Source organism: Cebus imitator, unplaced genomic scaffold, assembly GCF_001604975.1.
Source record: "Cebus imitator isolate Cc_AM_T3 unplaced genomic scaffold, Cebus_imitator-1.0 Scaffold145, whole genome shotgun sequence".
In the NCBI taxonomy this organism is placed as follows: domain Eukaryota; kingdom Metazoa; phylum Chordata; class Mammalia; order Primates; family Cebidae; genus Cebus; species Cebus imitator.
The window spans coordinates 3,378,014-3,383,514 of NW_016107460.1; positions in this window are offsets into that span (position 1 = coordinate 3,378,014).

A 5,501-nucleotide genomic window follows, 5' to 3' on the forward strand; every position below is an offset into this window, starting at 1 on the left:
GCACACACACACCGTGCACACGCCCCTACACAGAGGCATATCTACACACACGCCCCTACACACAGACACATCTGCACACACACACCTGCACATGCTCCTACACAGAGGCATATCTGCACACACACACCTGCACACACTGTGCACATGCCCCTACACACAGACACATCTGCACACACACACCTACACACACTCCACACACACCTGCACACACCCCTACACACAGACACACCTGCACACACACCACACACCCCTACACACACCTGCACACACATACCTGCACACACATTCCTGCATGCACTAACACATACACATGTGCATGCAGCACCTGCCAGACAGACCTGCTCCGGGCCCGTCCCTGGCTGCTCACCTGTGTCCCTGCTGCCATGCGTGCTGGGGCACACTGGCACATCCATCCCCAGATGGCCTGAATGGCTCCATGGGCTGGAAGAGGCAACCAGGGGACGCTGGCCTTTCCACCTGCCTGGACAACTGAAGACACGGCTGTGGGAGAGGGCGGCCCCAGCCCTGTGGGTCACAGAGCTCCATGACGCTGGTGGGTCACCAGGTGCGGACACCTGGCCCGGCAGGGGGTCCCCGGCCCCTGTTCTGACCCCTGTTCTGGCCTCTGTCCCCGCCCCTGTCCTCGCCCCTGTCCCAGGGCTTCATTGATGGGAATACGTTTTTCCTCGTGGAAGCTTCACGGTTGCGCTTCTTTGGTGCGTGGTGGATGTTTTCCCAAGTGCAGCTCCCTGGAGGCGCTTCCCTTGTGAGGAGCTGGCGTGTGAGTCTCTGCAGAATCCGGCATGTCCTCCTCACCCTCCTCCGTCCACCATCCCCTGGGAAAGGCGAGCTGTGTCCTGCCCTGCACGTGACGCCCAGTTTTCTGAAATGTCACCCCTGGGTCTCTGGGCAACAGCCCCCCCCATCCTGGCCCTTCCAGCATGCAGGGTGCCCTCCGTAGCCACTCCCAGGGGGCCGGACAGAACAGCTGATCAGCGGCCACGGGAAGCCACCGGCCACCCTAACCCCCGTCCTCCCCAGGGGCTGCCCTGGGCCAAGGCAGCCGGGTGTGCAGGGCCGACGTCATGGCAACGCCCAGCCCCACTGGCTCCCGTGTGGTATTGGGGGCTCTGGCACCCAGCAGGCCAGCACTCTCGTGAGAGGTGGGTCCCCAAGTCGGCTCCGAGCCGGGGAAGACTCGGTTAAAGGTCAAGTCGACTTTCAGGCCTTGCATTTCCCAGCTCCATGGGCAGAGCCTCCCAGACCGTGGCCGGAGATGAGGTGGCCCCGGGTCTCTGTGCAGCCACGGGGCCCAGGTGTCATTGCCACGGCCCCCTTGGGGCCGGGACGGGGTCTTTGTGGCCCCTGCTGTGGGGGTGGGGGCAGCCTGCAGCCAGGGTCACAGGCCTGAGCCTCAGACAAGCGAAGAACGAACCCCCAGGTCTGGCGCTCCTGCCGTCTGCCAAGGGCAGTAACTGCAAGGCGGGGTGCAGGTTCCGGGGTGACACGGGCTCTGGGGTGGCACAGGCTCCGGCAGTTTCTGGCATTCCAAGGGGCTGTGCGGGAGCAGACCTGGGGTTACAGGAGGGGTGGGCGCACAGGAGGGGGGCGGCTCTGGAGCTACTCTGCACCCAGACAGGTGTTAGGAGCAGCGTCTCCCCACCCCGCCACGAAACACAAGCCCCACTTTGGCCCCCAGGGAGCTGGTACCCCCAGATGCCCGTGGCTTCCCCTGTGGAGAGGTCAGGCCTGGCCTGTGGGCTTGGCCACTGCGGAGCACCAGGGGGGTCTGCCAGCCCCTCTGACTGTTCCTGCTCTTTTCTCTGCTTTTCTGAGGCGGCTTTCCGCGAGGCGCTGCTTTCCGTGCGTCACTGACTTGAAAATGCCTCCCCGCCACTCCTGTGTGCAGACACTGAACACAAGGCCAGGTCCTCTCTCAGAGCAGAAGTTAAAAATTATTCAATGCAAAATTCCTGGGCTGTGGAGCGGCCGTGGTTGTACCAGGCAAAGGTTTCCACCACATTCCACCGGCCGGGCCAAGATAAGACCATGAGGGCGCCTCGGGGAGTCTGCTCCCGCCACACGCCGCCCTCTGTGTCCCGGGACCAGGTAGGACTGAAGTCTGTGGGTCTGACCCGCAGCATCTGAGAGGTTTTATCTGGAGGGCTGGTGGCTTCCAGGGGCTTCTGATGAGCCGAAAGCCCCCGACCCCACAAAGCTTTTCCGGGACCAGCCCCTCCCAAGTTGCCTGGCTGGGGCCCAGCCCTCAGGCCTCTGTGCTGTGCTGGGGGGGACCTGGGGTCCTGCTGGGGAGCCCAGGGCACAGTCTCGGCAGGCACAGCCACGGGGAGTGCGCGGCCTCTGAAGAGGAGGTTTTCAGCCGGAGCCCCTTCCCCAGGGCTGGCGGCTTCTGCTATTGGCTGGGGGCTGGTGAGGGTCTGCTGGGGCCTGCAGGGCTGTGCTGGCCAGGTGGGCTGGGCCTGGGGTCCCACAGCCTGACTGTGGCTAAATGGAGGGGCCACGGGGTGGCCACGTGCCCCTGGGAGAAGCTGGGGTCTGGGGTCCCTGTGATGATTTAAGGGTATTTTGGGGTTCCTGTGGGAACAGATGGCTGTGAAGGCCCTGGAGTCCCCGGGGGCCTGTGAATGACCAGCCAGGGGGCCCTGGGATGGGGAGAGAGACTGAGAAGCCATGATTTTCATTTCCTGGCAGAGAGCTCTTGCAGGGAACCAAATTTATTCCATCTGACACGGCACGTGGGCACGTGAACAACATGGGAGGGGGCCTGGGTGGGCGGAGCAGAGGCCACCAGCACAGCCTGCTCTGTCCCAGCTGAAATCCAGTCCAGCAGAGATTTGCAGCTCAGAGCATCAGGGCAGCCTGCGAGGCACAGAGGGAATGAGACACCGCCTGCCCCTGGCCTCAGATGGGGAGCATCCCCCACAGCACCGGGCCACATGTGGTCACGCAACAAAGGGACGGACCCCCCCATGGACGTGGTGGGGGAGCTGCCCTCCACGTGGCCCTGGGAGGGGAGAATCTGGGGAAGCAGACACTGTTCTGGCTGAGCACCAGCATCAGAACCGGCAGAAGTGGAAGACAGGAACAGGTTGATTATCGCAGAAGAATTAGGAAAATATATGGACGATGCCCCTTGAGAACAGATAAGTTCACAGCTCTGCATTTTGGAAACCTTTAATGACCGGTCATTCCAATACTTTAAAATGATTCCCAGGCTTCCGAGGATAGGGCGCACACCAACTTAATTTTTTATTACCTTTTCTATCAAAGTTATGTGGTGGCTCACACCTGTCGTCCCAGCGCTTTGGGGAGGCCAAGGCAGGCGGATCACCTGAGGTCAGGAGTTCGAGACCAGCCTGGCCAACATGGTGAAACCCCGTCTCTACTAAAAATACAAAACATAAAAAAAATAGCGGGGCATGGTGGCGGGCACCTGTAATCCCGGCTACTCAGGAGGCTGAGGCAGGAGAATCACTTGCACCCGGGAGCGGTGGTTGTACCACCGCGCTCCAGCCCGCACGACACAGCGAGACTCTTCGTAAAAAAAAATTTTTTTAAAGTTATGCTTATAGGTTGCTTGAGAGTCAAACACTGCTGCAGGCTTGCACCCACGTGGCCTTCTGGCCACGCGGAGGCCACGAGCTCCGTACGCCTGGAGGCCCCTGTGTTTACTTCCAATGGCGCCATCAAACAGCAGCTTCTCCGCACTCCAGTTTCAGGTTAGCTCTGAACCCGCCGCACAGAAGGGGCCGCTTGCCGCCCTCCTGCCTCCGGTTCAACCATCCCACGCCGGTCCGTCTCTGCCACGGGTCCAAGGCGTCGCTTCCGCTGGGCAGGGGTGGGCTGCCCCTTCCCAGCCGACACTGGGCTCTGTTCCCTGGAGTTAGTAAGCGCCCTCGCTTTTCTCTGTGCCTGGTTTTCTCTGAACTTCTCACTAGTTGTCTCAGACCCTCCGCAGTGACTTACATCCCGGCACGCCGGGTATTTCCAGGGACCTCCGGGAGCCTCCTGCCCTGCCTGGTGCTGGTCGGGTCCTCGGGCTGGGGCAGGACTGGCGTCTTGCGGGTGTCGTGGTCCCATCCCGAAGAACCCGTGGCTTCTCCCCAGGGTGGGTTTCCTGGGTCCCAGGCCTCCCCTTTCTGGTCTACTCGGGGGAGGGAATGAGGGGCACAGGACAGGCCCCGCCACGCTCGCAGCTGGCCCGGAATCCCGCAAGCTCTTCGAAAACCTCGCCCCAGCCCCCGAGGCTGCTGTGGGTCCCTGATGACGTCTCAACCCGATCCCTGGCGTGGAACCTGCGTCTGCAGGGTTTTTGCTGAAGGTTTTTTGGCAAAAGCCTCCATTCTCCGGCATCCCGAGACTCTGGACCTTTGCGTGGGTCCGCTTCACCCCTTTCGCGGGCTTTTTCCGTCTGGAAATGCCTGCCCCGCGGCCCCGGGAAGTTTTCTCGAATTCAGTTTTTAAGTGATTTTCTTCCCATTTATTTTTGTTGTTCTGTCTCCCTGGCGAGTGTCATCACGATGTGGCGCGGCTCCTCGGATTCCTCTTCCCGTCCAGTGTCTTCGCCGGTCGCTTCACCTTCGGGGACATCCTAACTCTGTCTCCTTCACTCTTTCCGTGGCTGCCATTAATTTCCGAGACAGATTTCTGTCCTCAGAATGATTCTCTTCCTTTTCTGCGGCCACGTGTTTTCTCTCATCTCTCCAAGAATGTTCCGGAGAGCTCCTGCTTTCTTTCCAAGGCGTCTTCTCTCGCACAGACGGCCTGGAGAGAAACCTGCGTTTCCTTCCATCCCACAGACCACATTAAAGTTGAAACGGGGATACAGCAGAGCATCCACGAAAAGTCGGGGAATGAGGGAGACAAAAGGTTGAAATCAACGCTGTGCCCTGAGCCCTCAGAAACTGTCAGGAGAAACTCCACGGAAAGGTAGGGGGCAGCCACAGGGAAGGTGTCAGGGAGGAACCCCGCGTCGTCGGACACAAGCCCAGACCCCTCGCCGCCAGGGAGGTGGAGTCACAGGCGCACAGACCGCACCGGGGCTGGAGCCTGGGGGGCAGAGCCTGAGGCAGGGGTCCCCGAGCAGACGGGGCAGGGTGTGGGGTGCGGGGCCTCTCCTGGGCAAGGTGCAGGGCTGGGCAGTAGAGAAGTTCCCACCCTTGCCTGAGCCCCGCCACCATCGCTGCCCTGAGCCCTGGGCACTGGGAGGGCCTCATCTGAGTGAGGTGTCACCTGGGACGTGTCAACTGGCAAATGAAAGACCGGAGTGGCTGCCGGGGGCCGATGTGGGGGAGCTGTGGGGGGGTCGGTATGCGGGAGCTTTGGGGGGTGTTGATGTCAGGAAGCTGTGAGGGGTCGATGTCAGGGAGCCCGTGCCCCTGAGCCTTTGTCCTGGGAGGCTGACAGCCACCTGGGCCAGCAGATGCTTGCAGGGAATCCACACAGAGCTGGCGGGTACGACAAGGAGCCCAGGGACACAT